This window comes from Tenrec ecaudatus, unplaced genomic scaffold (genome assembly GCF_050624435.1).
Source record: "Tenrec ecaudatus isolate mTenEca1 unplaced genomic scaffold, mTenEca1.hap1 Scaffold_3873, whole genome shotgun sequence".
In the NCBI taxonomy this organism is placed as follows: Eukaryota; Metazoa; Chordata; class Mammalia; order Afrosoricida; family Tenrecidae; genus Tenrec; species Tenrec ecaudatus.
Window position 1 is genome coordinate 23,225 of NW_027459229.1, and position 22,719 is coordinate 45,943.

The 22,719-nt window shown below is 38.8% G+C and overlaps 1 long non-coding RNA gene across 1 annotated transcript; it reads right to left on the bottom strand.

The window, feature by feature from the left end:
• Window positions 1-8,166: 8,166 nt before the first annotated feature.
• LOC142436542 (uncharacterized) lies at window positions 8,167-12,558 on the bottom strand. The gene is made up of 3 exons (XR_012782000.1): window positions 12,447-12,558; window positions 10,616-10,825; window positions 8,167-8,280 (listed from the first exon to the last, which is right to left on the bottom strand). It is a non-coding gene; the product is annotated as an uncharacterized LOC142436542 (long non-coding RNA).
• Window positions 12,559-22,719: the final 10,161 nt, after the last annotated feature.

A 22,719-nucleotide genomic window follows, 5' to 3' on the forward strand; every position in this document is an offset into this window, starting at 1 on the left:
AACAATCTCTACAGCTGGGATGTCCTAAAATCAAAAAACAAGATATGTAAGATTAACAGATTTTTGTACACTCATTTTCACGTTATAATAGCAAAAAGATAGAAACAATGTAAATGGCCATCAATCAAAACTGGATAAGCAAATTATGGAACATATACACAATGAGTACTGGACAACACGAAGGAACAAGGATGAATCTGCAGAAGTCTTCGTAACATAGAAGGACCTGGAGTCTATGCTGATGAGTGAAATAAGTCAATCATAAAAGGTGAAATATTCTGAGACCCCTACTATTAAGTGCCATGAAAATTTTTTCACACTCAAATTGAAAATCTTTGATGATTACCCTGGATAGAAGGGAAAAGGAGGGTAAATTACTGGTGGGAAGTTATACAGGTATTCACTTGGGTGCAAAGAAAGGCAATTTACACTAAGAGGGGAGTTTTCAAAAATATTGGAGTTCAGGGAAGACATTGGGGAATCTTCAGAGTTAAAGGAAGGAGAGGTAGTACTATTATGTCCACTTCCTGCAATAATGATATTAAAGAGATCTATAGATGGGCACATGGCTGATGGATATGGGAGGGAAAGTGGAAGTATAGCCACAACTTTATACGGGCTTGACACAGGATACTGTCTCTCACAAGGAGACCTAATAGTCCTCTGGCTAAATGTTGGACCGCTCATCACAAGGTTGGAGGCTCAACCTCCCAGCTGCTCCATAGGATATAGAGGAAGCTGCCTGCCCTGGCGACAGTTTACAGTCTTCAATTACTATCAGTCTCATGGACTTGGAAGCTGCGTGTTTGATTATATATCTTTGCTGTAAATATAGTTAGAAATGCAGTAAAGTGACAGGGTTCTGAAATGTCTTAGACATAATCACACACCGAACACCTTGAGTCACAGGTCTAGTATCTTAGGCCCATCATCTCAAGGGGCATCAAGATCAACTGGCATGACACAGTCCTTGTGGCATACTTCGGCGATTGCTGACAATGATTTAAAAAGTTGGTATGCAGCCATGTAAGGTGCAAATATTGGTTTCCCCAGAGGAAAAAGCTTGAAGAAATTGAAATCAGTTATTCCATTAGACTAAAGGTCATGACAACATCAATCTCTACAATCATGACACAAGGAGAACTAGACTGTGCTCTGCCTCCACAGTCACCTGCTGCTAAAAGGGTCACATTAGTGGGTTCCACATAGATGGGGAGGAAAATTAAAAATCATAAAGAAGCTTAGTAGCTGACTAGAGACTGGTGGAAACTACTGCCCCCACCTGCCTCCAGACTATGGTCTTCAGTTCCCTTCAAGTCTAGAAATGAACTCAGCGCAGACTCCATTTTTTAGCTAAATCGATCTCTAAGGAAAATAGGAACGCCATGGAGGCACACACTCCTTAGAGGAATCAAGCAGTTGATGTCCAAAGGGCACCATTGAGCCAAAAACAAAGCTCACACACGTTGAGAAAGGAGGAGGAAGGATAACAGAGAGCACAGGGAGAAAGTGAGATGAGTGATGTTACACTGTCGGGATCGCAACCAATGGGATGAAACAAAATGTGTATAAAATTATTAAATGGAACATTGATTAACTCTATAAACATTTGGCCCATGCGCAACACAAAGGCTTTTTTAGACATTCTAAAGTAGTTAAACCAATTAGAAATCATTACCTGAACTTTAAATAAATTGTACTGGTATACTACTACCCTAAATTTAATGGACCATTAGAAAATGAAAACACTTAACTTCTTAGCCTTAAAATTCTATTGAACCAATTCTTATTTTCAAAGAAATTGATTTCTTAGCATGCATCTTCATGTAAGGAAAATATTTTTATCGTGAATTTATAATGGTGTTATCAGTGCAATTATATATACCCTATTGCTATCCCAAATAGCATCATTGTACAATTTAGAAAACATCACCTCTCCCTCCGAGCACTGTTCTGCTTGTTATCTGAAACCAGTATCAGTACACACACACAAAAAATCTATGCTTATGAACATGATTTCTAGTGTTGCACAATGTATAACTTAACCTATTAGATTATGCCAAAACTTTGTAGAAGATAAATTTTCCAATCCATTCAGATCAAATGTTTAATGCACTCTCCACAAATAGTTGAGGTAACACTCAAAGAAGCTGGATTGTAGGAAAAAAAGCAGCAGAAGCAGAATTTGAAGATGGCTTAGTAGTAGCCTGGTTTTTTGGTTGCTGTTTTTTAAATCATTTTATTGGGGGGCTCATACAACTCTTATCATAATCCATACATCCATCCATTGTGTCAAGCACATTTGTACATATGTTGCCATCATCATGCTCAAAACATTTGCTCTCTACTTGAGCCCTTGGTATCAGCTGCTCAATTTTCCCCTCCCTCCCCACACCCACCTCCCCCATGAACCCTTGGGATGAAGCACTTGCTAATGAAGATTAAGGACTGCAGCCTTTAGTATAGATCACTCAAAGTAAAGAAGATGAAAATCCTCATGTTTGGACCAACAGGTAACATGATAAGTGGAGAAAAGTTTAAAATTGTCTAGCATTTCATCCTGCTTGGAAGCACAATCAATGCTTATGGAAGCCCCAATATCGAGCTCAAAGGATGTGTTGCCTTGGGTAAATCTGCTGTACTCAACCTCTTTAAAGAACTGAATAAACAAAGATGCACCTGAACCTGCAACAAAGATGCACCTGAACCTGAAACAAAGATGCACCTGAACCTGCAACAAAGATGCACCTGAACCTGCAACAAAGGTGCACCTGTACTAAACCTCTTTAGAGAGAACTGAGTAAACAATAAAGTGGACCTGACTCAAGTCAGGGTATTTTCAATACCCTGACATGCACTTGAAAGTTGGACATTAGATATGGAAGACTACAGATGAATTGATTCATCTGAATTGTGAAAAGAATATTGAAAGTATCAGTAACTGTCTAAAGAACAAACTGATCTGCCTTGGAAGATGTATGACCAGAGTGCTCCACAGAGGCAAGGATGCCAAAACATTGCCTTCACATACTTAGAACATGTTGTCAGAAGAGATCAGTCCCTGGAGGAGACCATCATGTTTGGGAAGTTAGGTGGCAATGAAAATGAGGAAGGCCCTCAACAAGATGGATTGACACAGTGGATCCAACAGTGTGCCCAAGCAAAGGAACACATGTGACCACGGCACAGGACTAGGCGGCATTTCCTTCCATTGTTTGTGAGTTTGCTATGGGTGGAAGCTAATTCGCTGGCACTTAACAACAATGACAACCCAGAGGTTTTGAGATAGGTTTTCAAGTCAATAAAGCACACACACATACGTACACACGTTAACTTGGGAACTATCCTATTTGGATCAAACAACATGATAATCATCAAGCACATAATTGGAAACTAGTTACATTTTCCTTGAGAACAAATATAACAAAACACAAATGGACATAAGCTATAAATATAAATTTCTGACGAGAGCTATTGAATGTCAGGTAATGTGTCAGGACAGCCTTGTTATTTAGCCATGGTTCTTAGCTTTGCTGAGTAGTAGGATCAATTACAGCATTTAAAAAATATATTGATGCCTTACCCCAGGCCAGTTTAATCAGAATCTCTGAATCTAAGCATCAGTGGTTTTGAAACTTCCCAAAATGGTTGCTGATACCAACTCAGAGATTAGAAACTCTTCAATAGATGGTTTTAGGTTTAATACTCTATCCTGAAAGAGCCCAGAAGATTGGTCTTTACATTTTAGTGTCATCAGAATGCCTTGTTGTTACGTGGCATCTAATTGGTTCTGTCCCAGAGTGACCCCATGCACAACAGGGACACTACCTGCCTGGTCCTGCACCAGCCTCACAATTGCTCCTATGCTTGAGCCCATTGTTGGAGCCACCGTGTCACTCCATCTCATTGAGGGCCCTCCTCTATTTTGAGGCCCTCTCCTTTACCTAGTCCGATATCCTTCTCCAGGGACTGGTCTCTTCCGACAATATATACAACACACATAAGGAAGTCTCGCCAAGCTGGTCTCTGACCCAAACAGGCTTGGTCGACCTTTTGGCAGTCCATGGTACTTTCAATATTCTTCTTTAGCATCACAATTCAAATGTATGTACTCTTTTTCAGTCTCCCTTATTCAATGTCCGACTTTCACATGCATATGAGGCCACTGAAAATACCATGGCTTGGGTCTGGCGCACCTCAGTACTCAGAGTAATGTTCTTGATTTTCATTTCTCTAAAAAGATCTTGTCCAGCAGATTTACCCAAACGAATGTGTCTTTTTATCTCTTGATGGCTGCTTCCATGAGCACTGATGGACTGTGCTTATGAGCAAGAAGAAATCTTTGGCAACTTCAAACTTTTCTCCACGTATCATGACACCACCTAGTGATCCAATTGTGAGGAGGATTCTGACCTTCTTTCCATCAACTTGCCATCCATACTAAAGGCTGCAATCCTTGATCATAAGAAACACTAGGAGGGTACAATAAAACTGTACTTCCTGGGCCTCCTCCCAAATGCATGAGTCTGTAGATGCTGAGGCTGCTGGTCTGAGCCCGACTCTTGAGCAACCAGTTACTCAAATGTCGGGGACAGCAACACTGACCACCCACAGAGCTTTGAAGGAACGCAGAATCTCAAGCCACAGCACAGAACAATTGGATCAGAATCTGAATTTTCACAAAACCCTCTGGTGATTCGTAGAGTAATTAACATTTCAGAAAGCGTGGTGTAAATTATACCCCTACTTTGGCCAAGAGGACTAGGAATGGGATGGAACAGGATCTGGAACTGCCGGTAACTTGAGCGCTAACCTTCGAAACCCTTCAGCACTAACAGTGTCGTGCAGAAATTCAAGCCTCGTGTTGCCAGGTATTCCAATATCTCAAAAAATGTGAATCTGGATGCTTATGTGAAATCTCCCAACTGTAAAATATTGGCAATTAATTCAAAGGTCTCATAACGTCTTCTAGGCTAAATAAAACATGCCCGTGGGCCATAGTTCGCCCACCGCCTTAATGTAACCCCTAACCTAAAAAAAGTCGATCGTAACTTAAGTTAGTTTGGGGGAAAATGTTGGAGATGCCTTTAGAACACTCTCTTTAAAAGCTTTAGATAAATGGTATCTTTGGTAACATAATTATTTTCCATTGGGCATAGTTTGTCTGACAAGAACTCAGCAAAGCAGCAGAAATGAATGTTAGACAGGGCAGCTTTGAAATATAAGTTATGGGAGAAAATTTATGCAGCTTTAAGGCAGGAAGCGAGAGAGGCTGCCCAATGCCTCGGGAGGGCCTTTGAGAACATGAGATGTGAGAGCAATCCATCTCAAATGGGAAGGTTTGAGGCATTTGATTATGTTTACTAATAAATACAACCATGGGCATGGAAAATATTTTAGTCACAAGCCTTTAGGAATGAAAGAACAGCTGCCTTATGGATGTAGAATTTATACTCACTTATTAAGTAAGTATATCAGTTCCAAAGTAATATCAGTTCCATAGTATCTCTCCATTTTTATATAAAATTATTGAATTTTATCATTTCCTTTTAAGAAAAAGTAGTTTAGGGGGTGGAAAAACTACAATCGAGATATACAAATAGGCTCAAAGCACTATATTGTGAGGATCTTGGGCCGTCATCATGCCATCCCTTTTTAAAGATACCTTAGAAACTTGTAAACCATCTAGAAAATAACAAGAAGGGATCTTTCAGCAAGGTCAGTTAGGACTAGCAAGTGCACAGCAGGCAGCTAAGCCGCCGAAAAGAACCATGAAAGTCAAATGATGTGTCTGAGAAGGAGAAAGGCGAACAGGAAAGTGATGAGAACTGCTTATTACTTCCCTGGAACAGGAGTAAACAAGCAAAGTTTCCTAAACACATGGAATGAAACAGAAAAGGCTCAGGAAACTTTCCAGTCACCTCTCAGTAGGCTCTGCTTGTGACTATATCTCCTTTAAGAAATGACCCTAAAAATGTTTTTTTTTTTTTTTAAAGAAGTGACCCTTTACTCCATAATCTCAAATGACACTCCCGGATCACAAGCCCATTTCTTAGTCTGTCATAAAAGGTGTTCACGATACAAGGACAGTTTAGCTCTAATCCTCTTAAATCAGAAAGCATTAACTCATCTCTTTCCAAAGCCCTCCAATCAGCCCAGCAATTAAGACAATAGGTCCTTGTCTGCACGCTACAGACATATCTTTAAAACGGGCAAGTGTCTGCCATTGGAGTAATGAAGTAAACCTTAAAGTTTAGCAGGATGATTTGGGGTCAACATTTGAAGAACTACTATTATCTCATAGTTGATTCTAACACCAATATGTTTTCATTATTTTTCAAGTTGAATATTCAAGACACACGCATGAGGCAAACATATACTAGATGACATTATTTCCTTTAGCAAGGAAGACGCACATCATATAGAATAGTAAATAGGAGAAGACAGATAGGCTTTGACAGTTCTACAAACATAAAGGGAGTTTCACTTGATGCTGCCATGATTAGCGGCTTCAAGTGTAAATGATCCTACAACCTCACAGGTTCCAACACTTATTTGTCCTACTGCCCCACTCTCAGGAAAAACCCTTCCTTAACGCCTCCCCTGAAAATGAAATCTTAGGTATAGATCCAGATCTAGCTATCAGTGCCCTTACCCAGAACAAAGTATAGCCATCTACTTTTATAGCCCACACCGCCCTCTGGACACTTTCAGTGCCCCCGGGGCAGTCTTCCCACTGTGGAAAATACGGATTCTAAGATAAGCATTCACTTTGGGAGTATTTTTATAAAGGGCCAAATTGAGTGCATGATGTGTAGATTATTGTTCTGAAAATCCGAAGTCCATTGTGTTTACCTGTGCCTGTGAGAAGCCACAATACACAGTACAACACATTAAAGACACTCTATATTAAAATGCCTTCACTTTTTCAGTTATTCTATGTCAGTGGTTCTCAAACTTCCTCATGTTGTGACCCTTTCATACAGTTCCTCGTGTGGTAATGACCCCCCCAACCATAAAATTATTTTCCTTGCTACTTCGTACGTGTAATTTTGCTACTGTTATGATTCGGGCAGACCCCTGTGAAAGGGTCATTCGATCCCCATAAGGGCCGTGACCCACAGGTTGAGAACGGCTGCTCTAGATGAAAATGCACTCACCTCTTATGTTTCTTTATAAGCAAGAAGAAGAAAGACAGTAACATTTAATCATGGCCTAAAATCTCTCAGGCCCTGTGCTTAACAAAATCACCAGTCTGATGGGATGTTGAAGGAGACAAGCTTTATGGTCTCTTTAATTAAAACTCTCTCTTTTCTGTGGAATATTTGAGCAATTTGATATGTAAATCCTAACCACAGTAAGTCACAGAATTAATTGTGACTTAGAATTAATTGCCTGTCAATTATAGCCTTATTATTCTACAAAAAGAAACTCCTTTACCTATGGGTTAATCTTAAATCCAAAACTACAGAAAGGATATGCAGTAGAAAAACAACAATTGTCTCATCCTGACTATGTTGACATAGTACATGATAAAAATAGAACCTAAGAGAGGAGAGAAACAGAGGAGGAAAATAGTATTTTATGTTCATACACAGAGCTTAATGCAAAATGTTTCACTTCACATATTCTTCATTTTTTATCACAAATTCAAAAATATTATTTTAATAGTTCAGTCATTAGCCACTGTTGTGTTCATACCCAGCTACCATGCAACATATCTAGTTATATGGGAAGAAATAAAATGCAGGGCTTTCTGGTTTGTGAAAGTCATTAATATGCATGAGAGTGCAGCTTGCCCCTTGTGGAGATGTAGAAGGTTCTTGTTAGCAACCTCCCAGACGTCTCCATATGTGGCTGTCTCTTCATTTGGAACTTGCCTTGGCCAGTGAATTTCCGAAGGCAAGAAAAAATATGATTGAGCATCCAGGCTTTCCTGATATCTCTTTGCCATCGCCATCAGAAGATTATGCTCCAAGAGGAGAACAAGAAACACCGAGTGGTTTCTCCCCCCCCCACACCCCTATGCTGGGGTAGGGTGGTATGCTGGGATGGCACCATCCCAGAAACCCCAAGCATGATTTGCCAAGACAAAATCAAAAAGGGTGAAATAGATGCATCTCACAGCTCCATATTGCCCTCTTAATAGCTCTATCATCACACTTACCATATCACATCATCTTGTTCATTATTTTCTATTTTTCACTAGGATAATTTTCTATGGAACTGAAATTGCATTTTTAACCTTGGGGGCAGGTGGTTTGAGGGAGCAAAGGCTTCCTAAAAAGCAAATAAATATTGAAGAATTAAGCAACATAAAGAAATAGCAAATATTCTATTCAAACCCTTGCTTGTTATTCAAATGATTATCAAATAGCTGAAGTACATAAGTGAAAAATGTCCAGCATGATAAGAAAACATAAAGTTTGAGCTCTGCCCCGTAAGAGAGTGGAACAAAGGCTTCTTGTAGTAGATGATGCTTGAGTAAGCTAGCATCAGGCCTTGAGTAGACAACTAACTCCATGTGTTGGAGAACCTTGTTTAATGGGTTTCAATGGCGGATTTTTTCAGAAGCACTTGAGGAAGTTTCTCTACAGATGAAGCAGGAGTAAGAGCCACTGGAGAACGTTGGAATGGGTTAAGCTAAGCAGATGGAATGCGGCAAACCAGGACACGGTGGGTGAAATGGCACAGTCTTTGTGGGAAACAAGCTATCGATTGCTATCTTAGTCTGGACTTGGAAGCCAGGAGCATGAGAGTCCAAGGCTGAAGGAATGAATGTCCATGGTTCATCACAGGGGTCAGTGTCTTCCACGGAAAGAGCTTGGATTTGATTTCAGGGGCAATGGGAAGCAAAGAAATGATGCAGAAGATCAACATGACCAGCTTTGTAGCTTTGAGGTTTGAAACAAATCTCTGATGAAAGTAGCAGGAGGAATAAAATCAGTGACTAGATGAAGAAGTGTTTTAAAATATGTGAACCTGAAGGAGCGTTATGAAGAGCTGCAACATGGAAGAATGTAAAAGGCTCCTCCTGTGTTTATTGTCCGCAGACAAGTTTTTACGTGGGCGCGCAAACAACTGATACTGAATGAATAAGAAGAGGCAAACAACGGAAAGCAATGTTTTGTTTGCTGTTGCAAAAACATGAGTCACAATCCATGAGTGGCCAGCCAACAGGCATTCATCAAAAAGGTAGAGGGAGAATCGACAGATAGTGCAGTCAGAGGAAATAAAATCCCAAGAATAAAGAAAGGATCAATAATCCAAATGCAGCACAGAGATGCAGTTAGATAGGACTGAGAAAGCAATTATTGTCTTTGGTCATTTTGCCTTTCCCAGGCAGTTTGAATAGACTACTGGGGGTGAGAGCCAGACAAACACTAGCCTGAAGAATGACGCAGTAGAGAAGAACAAGCAGCACATCCTCCTGAGGCTGCAAACCCACGTGGATGGGGTAGATTTGCCCTAATCTAATTGTCCTATTTTTATGGAGCAGAAATAGCCTTTATGCTTTTAGCACATATCACTGACGATCTTTATCAAAATGGCTCAAAGATAGAGTCATCTTCCTCAGCCTGAGTATAGAACTTCAATCACAGTAAAAAAGGCATTATGGATGAGAAGTACCTCCATAGGTCTCCTAAATGAATGTGCTTGGGACACATGCCTGAGTGGTGCGATCATTAAGCGCTCAACTACTAACCAAAGGTTGGCAGCTCAAACCAGGATTTTGAACCAGTTTGAAAAGTTTGGTCAAGGCTCACAGACACAAGGGTTGCATACATACTGTTTAACAGCCAAATACCTCTGTGCCCAATGCTTTGACCTGAACTGAAGAAAGGTGGCTTTGCCCAGCTCAGACAGGAGCCAGCCCAGACATTCAAAGTTGTGAGGTCTGAGTGGGCCATTGCGTTCCATTTCCACTCTGGTCAAAATCTGACACCTTGAGAGATTTGGTTGCTCTGCGATCTGTATACTGTCCTTATTTTCATGGGTCATGAACAGGCCATTTGAAATTAGTCTTAGTCCCTGCTTTAAACCCAGTTAGAGGCCCCTCCACAGACAAGCCGGTAAACCCCGTAGAGCAGGGCTACCCCACATGTAAAGACCCCTGAACCCAAACTGGCTGAACGGCAACCAACAATCACTTCAGAAATGACAAGATCTTTGTGGGGATGGAATGCTATCCTACACATATGTCAAAGAGTAAAAAGACACGACTGTAAAACGACCTAAAGCTTTATTTGGGCCACCCCATCACATCATTAGTATTTACAAGAATGTGTTAGGTATGTCTAACACTATATTTAACCCATGTGTATTAAAAAAACCACAAATGAAATAGAAGACATGGGGAGGAGTCTCATCCAAACCCACTTCTTTTTTTAAATTTCAAGCATTGCCTCGAAAATAACTTTCCTTTCTATTGGTCACACGCATTGGCTTTACTATCTTGCTTATACCTACATGTTAGGGCTGATATTTAACTAACACTCATGTCCTGTGTTTGCCCCACTGACAGCCAGAGGAACGAAATAGCTGCGGGTTGTCTGGAAATGAGACTGCATCTGTAACATCTGTCTTCATTCAATCAAAACCCAGTGCTACTTACATTTTACGAGTTTACCTGCAACAGGAAACCACTTTAAGAGTTTTAAGACATTCTCCTCCAGGAGGATTAACAGGAAGCTGTACTTTTCATCAAACTTTTCCAACACCTTCTGCCATTTCCCCCATCCTAGCTGTCCAGCTGGATGTCACCACCTTGCGTGCAGCAATGATGGAGTGTCTTATCCAGAGATACTCATTAGAAGAGGTTTTGCTGGAAAGTGAAAATCAGTCATTATGGGAGTAGGGGTGAGGTGAGCAAAAATGTACTGTTTGAACCAAGTTCTGCTCCTAAATCTCTTTAAGTCTAAGTTATATAAAAGTTATGTTCATTTATCATCAAACATTAGTACTTTAAATGATTGTATTCTTATATAGAAACACAAAAGAAACTTTCCAGATACACTACAACATCTTGAACATATTAGTAAATTAATAAAACAAAGAATGCTCTGATGAGCATCACAAAGCAGTGGCCATTTGTCACCAAGAACTATTGTATGTAAGTCAAAAATTTAAATCCACTGGCTTTATAGTCTGTTAGTGACTGCAGGTTGCACAGTAAGTTGGTGTTCGTATTCTGAGGACTGCCTTTCCCAGGTAATCTGAAAAGCTATTATCAAGCGGCTTTATTCCTCCTTCATCCAAACAACAAATTATCTCTTTCCACCAAAATGACGACATGCCGTAACTTCAGTTACATAGAAGTAAAGCCAGTTATTTGGGGAAAGGAGCAGTACCAATTGAGAAACTAAACAAAATAGCCGCAAAAGTCAAGGAGAAAGAAGCCCAGCATAACACAGCCCTTGTTCAATAGATACAATTTGGCCATCATTTATTTTTTTTTACTAAGTTCAGAGCCCTCTTGTAAAGTATAAATATCTAACAATAACATAGCATTTTGATGCTTCTTTATTCATTTTGAATTTTTCTCATTTCAGAGATTAGTAACAGCCATGAATATCCTCACCCCTTCACAATCACTAAGTGTATATAATTTACTGGTTTAAATAATTTCTATTAGTTCCTTGATTAAATCTGTGTCATATGTACACTTCTGTGCTTTACAGACGCCGTGAAGGCATAACATCGGAGTGCCTGTAACATGTCCTGCTTGCTCCCACTTACAAACATGAAGCAACAATCTGAGATACACTTAACCCTGCATGAGACCGCCTCCTAATGGTACAACGGCACCCAGTAGCTGTGCCAAGTAAATAGACAAAGCTGCATCTCTGGATCCTAGAGTCAGGCCGCCCAGAACGGAAACTGAATCCACCTCTTATTGCTGCTACTTTCTCTCTCTATGTCTTAGTTCCCATATTTAGTAGCTATGTTGTATATGTATAGTATATATATATTAAAATTATCTTTATATATGTACATTATATGTATGTTGTAGAGTGGTTATGAAGATTAAGTCGATACATGTGATAGCATATAATGGATGCTCCATACAGCTTAGTTGGCAGTATTAACATGACTGTAGAGAGGTAAATGTATTTCTGGCCCCTCTAAAAGGGAAAAAAAATGTTACAAAAAAAGTCAAGTCATGTCAGATATCAGCTTACTCTCAAAAACATGTATGTGAAAAGTGAATACAGTACCATCCAAGGCAGGGGTGGCAAGGCCAAAAGCAACCAGAAGAGGTAGGCTGTGAAGTACGCATGTAAGGATCCATTAGGATTTAAGCTGTGGAGATGTCCAACATCCCGTTAGTCCATACAAATTTTGAAACCACATAATGACCTAAAAGTGACAATCATAGTTGAAAGCTTGATGGATTCTTATTTCTAAGGAGTTCTTTCCAACAATCTATAATGTGAAACACTTACATGACAAGTCGTATGACTGGATTAAACCTGGAGAGTCCGGAGGGTAGGAGAATAGGGGTAGAATTACAGACCTCTTTCAACAGCCTGAAACTGTCCATGATGAATAAAGTTGAATTACTACGAGAGACACAATGGAGAAATGGGTGACAAATGAACAGGGAGGCGTCTACTTTGATGTGACATAAGAATAAGTCTACAAGGCACAATAATAATTATGGAGTGCTTATTTTCCATTAGACAGTATTTTAAGTGAGTGACTGACTCATATTAACTTGTTTAACTCTCATAATAACTCTAATTATAGAAAACAAACCCAGTTCTGTTGAGAATTGCAAAGTATAACAATACAAAATTTATCACCTATTACTTAACCAAAGTTAATACATGTCTACTTTCTAGTGATTTCCCTCCTTCCTTTTTCCATCCCTGGTAATTATTAAAGAACGTTTCTTTCTGTGTAGAAACTTTTTCCTGAAATTTTATAATAGTGGTCTTATACAATATTTGTCCTTTGGTGAATGATGTCCTCCAGGTTGATGTGTGTTATGAGGTGTTTCATGGATTCATCAATCTTAGAGTTGTGTGTACGTATCACAATTGTTTATCCATTCATCCATTAAGGGGCACTTAGGTTGTTTCCATCTTTGCTACTGTGAATAACACAGTGAGTATTAGCATGCATATATCAATTCATGTCTCCGGTATATAAATCTAGTGGCAAGATTGCTAGATCATCTGATATTTCTACTTCTTTTGAAGGAAAATTCAGACCTTTTCCACAGTGCTCGCACCATTGTATAGTCTCACCACCAGGCTGTGAGGAGCTCCAATCTCCCCGTACTCTGACCAGTACTTGTTGCTTTTCGTTTTGAACTTTGCTATAATTGCTTGTGGGAGATAGATCTCATTATTTTGATTCTCAGCTCTCTAATGACTAATGGCCACATAGCACATAGCTTGCTCACTGCCGACATAACAATATCAAAAGACTAGTTTCTGCCAAAGGAAGTCATGTGTGGTAAACAGAGGGTCACTGAAACAAGGGAAACCAACACAGAAAGAATTGACACAATTGCTAATCAATGAGCTCAGATATATCAATGATCAAGAAGATGGCATAAAACCCGGAACTGCTTCAATCGTTCATGTTTACGTATCATTCTGTTATACCTTGACTCAATGGGAAATAACAGCAACTCTTATTTTAATTCCCATTTTAGAGAGGAACAAAGAGCCTAAGCAACTTCCGCAAGGATACAGCTAGGAAGTCTACGGCTATTAAGGGCTGTAGAGAGGAATTGTGCACAATCTGACTTTTATTCCCTCTACTACCTTTCTTCCTTCCAATGTCAAGTGGCTTAAGGAATTAACCAGATAAGGTTGTATACAAGCTTAATTCAGAAATATTTGAAAATAGATAATGGAGTGTGTGTTTCAGGGTAGAGTCAAGCAGATATTAATAGAGAGTTAATTTGATACTGCACAGGAAGCATATGGATAGGTTAACTACACTATAAATTCCCTTCTTGCCTGTGTAGTATCAAATAAGATATGCTTAGAGAAGTCACACAGCAAAAGAATTAGATAAATTACTATGCTGATCGACACCTCAACCTTACAGAAGGTTCATGTGTTCTAAATTATAGGCAGCAGAATGGGCTGATTGCCTTGGAATCTTTTTTTTTTATATTATTACTTTTAGTCAGTCATTATCTTACCATTGGGTTTAACCTCATAAGACTACAAAACCCAACAGGGGGTACGTGCTTGAATAAGTAAAACAAAGCACTGTCGTTTTCTAATAGGGTCACAAGTAATGCCGGTAAATTAGTAATTAGGAGACTACCTTTATATAAAGAAAATTTTAAAATTTTAATGGGTTTGAATTACTATAATTAAATAAAGCTCAAACCCAGCAAGATAAAAAGGATGAATGAATGACTTCCCAAGTGAAATAAACTTGTGAGTTATCAGGATTAGGACTAAATCTAGTCATCCCCCAAATCTTTATTAATGACCAGGAAAAGCCTACAATATGCTAATTAAATCTATAAATGCAACTGAGCTCACACGATCTTTCCAAAGGTTAAGCTAGGACAAAAGTTAAAAAGAAACATCTTCACCTTAAGGAAAATATTTTTAATAAGTAGAAGTACTGTCATAAACTCTCACTCAAAGCACCATCAATTATCATTCAACAGAGATGCTCTTTAAATAAAGGTCAAATTCCACATAATCAAACTATGGGAACAGACACATGAAGCTGGCTTTAAGAAAGCTTCACCATTTACATTTTCATTTAGTGTAAAAAACCTCCTGCTTGTTTTTTATTGGTCAAGGGGGAAAAAGACATGAACAATGAAAAAATAAATTTTTCACCTTTATCATTTATACTTTTTTCCCCTTTCTAACTTAATGAACCAGAAACTCTCTGTTTGCAAGTAATAACATAATTATGTCCTTGGGAACTTGTTTTTTATAATGTAGCATTTATTCTTTAGCTCTCAGGTCATTAGTTCAGAATTATATGTTTTTCTCATAACAACTGATAACAATAAATTCTTATATTACATCCCAAAAGAACTATGAAAAAATGCCTACTAGTCAATTCATTCAAAACATATACAATGCAACAGTAGAATGGGGGAGATTTTGACCAAGAAAAGAAGCTCAACATTGAGTATATTTTTATTCAGATATTTTATCCACAATATTGAATTTAGTGTATTATAAATGATTGTCCAAGAAAGCACAATAGAATTACTTGTATCATAAAGTTCATTTTTAGTATTCAAATCAAGCCTGTAACAACCTAATTTAGAAAAACGTAAGACAATCCTTCAGTTCTGTACAGCTTTCCACCCCAGTTTCCAAAACAACCTCAAACCTCACTACCCTGAAGTCAATTCCAATCCAGAGCAACCCTAACAACAGAGTAGACTTGCCCCTGGGGGTTCTGAGGTCACAGATCTTGACAGGAGCAGAAAGGCTCCTGGTTGCCCCTAGCAGCAGTGGGTTCTACGGTTGACCTTGTGCTTAGTGGCCCAATAGGGAGCCTATCTTCCCACCCCGGTTTATAGAGGCTTCCTGAGTTCATGCAAGCTATCCACTTGTTGCCCACTGAAAGATGATTTCCCTCCTTTGAGGAAGACATATTATTAAATTACATCTTCAACTTATCTCCTGGGCAGACAAAAAGACAAGCATGCTGTGCTAAACCTCAAGCATTTGGAAAGTTTTATTTATTTTTTAAAGTTTGCTGACAATAGCTAAAAATTTAGGTGTTTTCATCTGAAAAATACATCGTGTCTTAAAATGCCAAGCAATAACAATGGTAGACATTCTCATCTGGAAATGACCAGCTACTGCCAAAAAAGAATCTAACTCTTTCATCCCTAAGTCTCCAGGTCCCAGTTCATGCCTAAAAGGGTGGGATTAATATGGATCACAATGATTGACATAAAATCACCCCCTCCACCCCCAGAGCGGGAGGAACAACAGAAACAGTGGGGAAGGGAAATATTGGTCATTGTAAGGTATAAAAATACTTATAATCTATAATTTATCAAGCGGTCACAAGGGTGGGGGGTGCGAAGCAGAACTCATACCAAGGGCTCAAATAGAAAATGTTTAGAAAAGAATGATGTACAAATATGCTTGATACAATCGATGTACGGATTGTTATAAGAACTATAAGAGCCCCCAATAAAATTATCTTTAAAAAAAGACTCGACTTTAGTACAGGGTATGAATCCACATCTTTTGTTTCCTTGGCATTCCTGTAAGCATATTTAAATATATACTAGTCCTTTACATAGCATGGAGATTAATGTTCATGTTTCCACTACTCATGAGGGATTCCTGTCTAATTAAAGAGCAACATGTAAGCTCATCAAACTGAAAGCAAGTACCCCCAAAAGTGTGAAGGTGTGCTGAGATTAAGAGTAATTAGGTAGGTAGGGTTCAATATTGCTTCCTTTTGCTGTTGTTGTTGTGTTGTTTGCCTGGGTGCTAGTTCTCCCCATGGTTTCCTTAGTATGGAAATAAATAACCTATAAGGTTACTGAGTCCAAGTCCCCACCAAACAGGGTGAGTTGTAGTCAATTAAGATGGTAACTTCTAGCCACGATTCCCACTTCTGGACTTTATATGCCTGTGGTCATGGTCCCTTGTTGGAGGTCTTCTCTCTACCAGGGGGCAGTACTATAGTGGGAGTTAGACTTGGCTTTTTGTTGAAGGGGTGAATCAAGCCATGCCCTTGGTTTCCTTGAGCCCTACTCTACCTTGATGGAGAGTGTGATTTTAAAAACATCCTTTGTTTTCCTTGGATATTTAACCATAAAACACAAGAATTTTTAATTTCAGGAAAAAATTTTGTTTTTATTCTTTACTTTCATAGTTTATCTATCTATCTATATATATATATATATATACATTTAATTAAAGGTTACGAAAATGTCACACTCGGCGTTATAGGGATACTGGTTCCATCATACAGTTATAACACACATAGCCTCACCTGCAAAATCAGACCTTTATTTGCTGGCTGAGCTTTGGTAGAAGCAAGAAACCTGTGGTGAGTTTTGGACATCTTTGGTTTCTGGCTCTGGACCCTGCCTGTGGCTCACTGCTGCCTGACCTTCAGATTTGGACTAAATGCCACCCACCAACCACATGAGACACGTGCTCAAAGATCTAAAAGGCTCTGTGGGCATTGCAGCAAATGGGAGGCCCCAGGGACATTAAGGAATTATTCAAAGGAGGAGGCGGAGGAAAATGGAGTAGATCAGCATCTCAGAAGAGTTGGCTATTAGGCACACCAATGATTTCCACCTCATTTGGACTAGTCTAGTGTAAATTCTTCTGAAAGAAATTATTACCACACCAGGCTATTATCAGATTCAGAATCATTGATAAACTTTCATTAAGGACTGAAAATCTAGTTCAGAAATTCCATTTCTGATATGGCAGCTTGAGCAGTTCTATGGAACCCCGAGAAAAAAAAACCCATAAAAATAATTATATATAAACCTAACCTAACTAATTACCATAAATTAGTGCTGACTCATTGTCATTTTAGTGAGTACATATATGATTGTGTGTCAAAGAGTTTACCCTCAATGATTTTTCAAAAGTAGATAGGCAGGCTTTCCTTGGGAGGAGATGATGTCGTTAGCTTGTTATGTGCAGTGAGGTTGTCCAACTTCTAATGACCCACATACAACAGTGCATTCGATGATCCGGTCCTCCCCAACCTCACACTTGCTGCTACATCTGAGTGCATTCCTTCAGCCACCGTGTCTATCCATTTCCCGGGTTTTCCTTTCTCCCACTGTTCCTCCTCTGCAACCAGCACGACATCCTTCTCCAGGGACTGGTCTCTCCTGATAGCATGTGCACGGGATGTGAGACAGAGTCTTAGCATTGATTGCAAGGAGCATTCTGATTTAAGACAGAGTTATTCGCTCTTCAGAAAGACAATAGTACTTTAATATTCTTCACCACCACCATAATTGAAATATATCAATTCTTCTTCAGCCTTTCTTATTTCACATGCACATGAGGCAACCGAAAAAACCACGGCTTGAGGAAGGTACACCTTACTCCACCAGGTGACATCCTAGCTTCTCGACACTTTAAAGAGCTCTTGGGCAGCAGAGTTTCCCAATGCAATACACAATTGGATCTCCTGAGTGCTGCTTTCATGGATATTGATTGTAGATCCAAGCAATAGGAAATGTTTGACAGCTTCAATCTTTCCTCCTTTATCATAGTATTGTCTATTGCTGCCATTGTGAGGATTTGGGTATTATTTACATAGAATTAAATTCTGTACTGAAGGATCCAGTCCTTGAGCCTTATCAGCAAGTACTTCAAGTCCTCTTTTAGTTCAGCAAGCAAGGTTTTGTCATCTACATCTCAAAGGTTGTTAATAAGTGTTCCTCCGATCTAGGTGTCTCATTCTTTTTCATATCATCCAGCTTCTTGGTTGAATAGGTACAGTGATGGGATATAAATCAGAGAAGCAAAACCAATGATGCTTATTTTTGTGTATATAAAAAAAGAAATTTATATCAAGAAGGTGGCTCATACAGTTATAGAAGCAGGTAGGTCCTGTGCAGTTCAAGCTCATGGGTCAGATCTTAAGCTTAATTAATGGGGAAAGAGTTTACTTTATTCTTCCCACAACTGCTTGGCTGTTCACGTAAGACTCCATCAGGAAGGTTATTACATTATGTTATCACATCATGGGAGGATCCTGCCCCAGCCAACTTAACAGCAAACAGAAATTCTCATAGTATATAACCCTCGCGCATACTTTTCCTGATATTAAAACACATAATATATCCTTGTTCTATTCAAACAATTGTCTCTTGGTCAATTTGCAGATTATACAGAAGCGTGTTGAAGTGCTATGGAATTTCTATTCTTGGAAATATTATCCATAGATTGTTACAATCCATCCAGTTTGTTATGATGCACTATTGTATAGTCAATAAAATATAAGTTAAAATTTTTGCTGATCTCTTCATTCAATCAAATCCATCTGCTGTTAGCAATGATATCCCTAAGTCCAGGTCCTCTTTTGAATGGACTTGAATTTCTGGTAGCTCCCTCACAATGCTTTTCTACAACTGTTAATGATATTGTTCACTGATTTGTGCATTCTGCTAAATAACCTTTCTTTGGAATGGACACAAATACAGATCTCTTCCCATAACTTGTCTAAGACACTGTTTTTCAGATTTCTTGGCATAGGCCAGAGATTGATTCCAGTGCTTCTTTAGTTTGTTGAGACATTTGTTTCAATATTCCATCAATTCCTGGATCTTTGTTTTTGGCTAATGCCTTCAGTAGAACTTGGACTGTTTCCTTCAGTATCATTGAAATGGTTTAATATTGACCAGTTCTTCTTGATACATTAAATGTGTATTCCTTCCACATTTTTTATAAAACCATTTTATTGGGGGAATCCTACAGCTTTTATCACAATACACACATACATCCATTGTGTCAAGTACATTTGTACATTTGTTGCCATCATCATTCTCAAAATATCTGGTTTCTGCTTGAGTCCTTGGTTTCAGCTCCTCATTTTCCCCTCCCTCCCTGCTCCCCACTCCCTCATGAACCCTTGATAATTTATAAATTATTATTATTTTGTCTTATCTTACACTGTCCAATGTCTCCCTTCACCCACTTTTCTGTTATCTGTCCCCCAGGGAGGAGGTTATATATAGAACCTTGTAATTGGTTCCCCCTTTCTACCCCACCCTCCCTCCACCGTCCCCGTATAGCCACTCTCACTACTGGTCCTGAAGGGATCATTGTCCTGGATTCCCTGTGTTTCCAGTTCCTATCAGTACCAGTGTACATCCTCTGGTCTAGCCAGGTTTGTAAGGTAGAATAGGGATCATGATAGTGGAGGGTAGGGGGGGAAGGAAGCACTTAGGAACTAAAGGAAAGTTGTATGTTTCATCCTTGCTACACTGCACCCTGACTGGCTTGCCTCCTCCCTGCAACCCTTCTATAAGGGGATGTCCAGTTGCCTACAGATGGGTCTTGGGTCCCCAAACTGCACTCCCCACATTCACAATGATTTGATTTTTTTGTTCTTTGATGCATGCCTGATAACTGTTCCCTTTGACACCTTGTGATTACACAGACTGGTATGTTTCTTCCATGTGGGCTTTGTTGCTTCTCAGCTAGATGGCCATTTGTTTACCTTCAAGTCTTTAAGACCCCAAATGCTATATTTTTTTATAGCTGGGCTCCGTCAGCTTTCTTCACATTTGCTTATGCACCACTTTGTCTTTAGTGGTCACGTTGGGAAGGTGAGCATCATGAAATGCCTGTTTCATAGAACAAAGCATTCTTGCATTGAGGGAGTACTTGAGCCTTCCTCATTCTTTTGATGTTTTTTCCCCCCATAGAATATTTTAATATTAAAACTCAAGACGTGAGTTTTTTCCATTTCATAGAGATATGCTAAGCATATTTTTCCATTTTGTTTTCTAATTTCTTGTCTTTGCTCATTTAATTATAATACTTTGTATTCTCTTATCAATGGAGCATTGGTGGTGTAGTGATTACGCAATGGGCTGTAATCTACATGGTTGAGAGTTCAAAGTAACCAGCAGATCCAAAGGAAAAAGACTGGGCTTTCTACTCCCATAAATAGTTACAGTCTCAGAAATCCACAGGGATTGCTATGAGTCAGCATTGACTCGATGGTAGTGAGTTTGAGAGTGAGACTCTTCTATCAGGAGCCAGTCCCAGAGCCCCTTCTGACATCCACTTTGATCTTTTCTCTTTATCCTGTCTTTTTAATGAAATTTGCTTTCTTCATGTTTGATGTTGTTGATGCCATCCCACAGTTTACCAGGTCATTAGTGTTCAATGAGTCAATTCTGTATTAGAGATGGTCCCTAAATTCAGGTGGGATATACTCACAGTTGAATTTTGGCTGTCATGGACTTGTTTTCATTGTTTTTTCAATGCCAATGTGAGCTAACATATAAATACAGTTAGCACTTGTTCTCATCTTGGCTGTTCATATTAAGCTTAATCCATTATCTCTTCCCACAGATGTAGTTAATTTGATACCTGTGTATTCCATCTGGTGAGGCCTACATGAATAATAACCATTTAAGTTGCTGGAAATGAAGAAATTGATGGTTTTGCAAAATTCCATCATTCAATCTGATCACCAGCTAATTGTCTATCATCAAAAGGAGGTTTTCTTTTATTACGTCAGTGAGATTATATCAGAATAGCATGGATCCTAAGCCTAATCACATTGGAGTCATGTTTTACATAACAAACAGAATAGCCAGGAGCACAAATAGAAAGGAATGAAGCACAGATGCATTGGAAGCACACAGGAAAACCAGAGAATGCTGGCAGTTACCAGAAGTCAGAAGGGAGGCCTACAGAAGTCATCAACCAGGAACTTAATTTAGATTTTTCACCTCTGGAATAGTGAGAAAATAAATTGCTACTCTTTAAAGCTACACACTTATATTTTTTATTATGACAGCAGTAGATAACTGAGATGTAGTTCCAAGTTTCACTAATTAGCACATCTGTGGCATACTCAAAAGGATAGTCAAATATATATATGGATAAATTAAAAATCACATTTACTTTTTTTTTTTCCAACAAGAGTGCAAAATCCAATGGGGAAACAGAATAATAAAAAAATCAATCCTTAAAAAACTGAATATTCACGTGCAAAAGAATGAAGTTGGATCACTTTCTCGCGGTATACAGGCAACCCCATTAATATTGCTTCTTTTAGAATTTGTAGGTCAGTTGAAACAGGTGTATATAGTTCTTATTCAACCTTAGAGCAAGGAAAAGCTAGAAGCATTTTCAATATTTTAAAAGCTGCATTCATAGCAACTGAAGGTGATTGTGGTAATGAATGTACTGTGCTTAGAGGTTGGTCCAATGATTTCAAAGTGATGGTATTGACATGACACTGAAGCAGAGCTTCAAACAAGGCAGTGCCCTACTCAAAGATCTCAATAGACAGTGATGCTTCCTATGTGTGGTTCTCTTCTAGAAGGCCTCCCTATACCTCTTCCAAGTCTCCCACTCCAGGGCTTCCACCTGTAATGTTTCCTGTTCTGGTCACCTTGACTAGTCATGCATGCTATAAAAAGTCTGATCTTTTCCTGTTTAACTCCTACAGCAATGACAAAGCAAGTTTAAAGCCCTGGATTAAATTTTTCTGTATGTTTATGACAATTTGTAGACTGTCTGTACCAAAAATTCAAAATGAATTATATGTAGGAGCTAAAAGTATAAATCTCTTGGAAAATAAAAAAGGAGTAAATCCTAATAGTGTACTTGAATTAGGCAAAGCTTTATCACTATAGTAATAAAAGCAAAAACAACAAAATAAAAATATAGATAAAATTAGGCCTGATCAAACTTTAAAAAAATGTTATTTTTAAAGGGTGCCACCAAATAAATGAAAATATAACCCACAGGACAGAAGAACATATTTGCAAATCCTGTATCTGATAAGGAATTTGTAACTAGAGTATGCCAAAACTATTACAAGTTCTTGGTAAAAATGAAAAATAACCTAATTTTAAAACAAACCGTATTTGAATAGGTACTTCTTAAATGAGCATACAAAAAGGTTAATAATTACATGAAAATATTCTCCAAATCATGAGTCATCAGGGATATATGTAAATCACATTCCATTTCACAACTCCTCCACTGCCATCTAGGAGATTCCAACTCATGGTGACCCTAA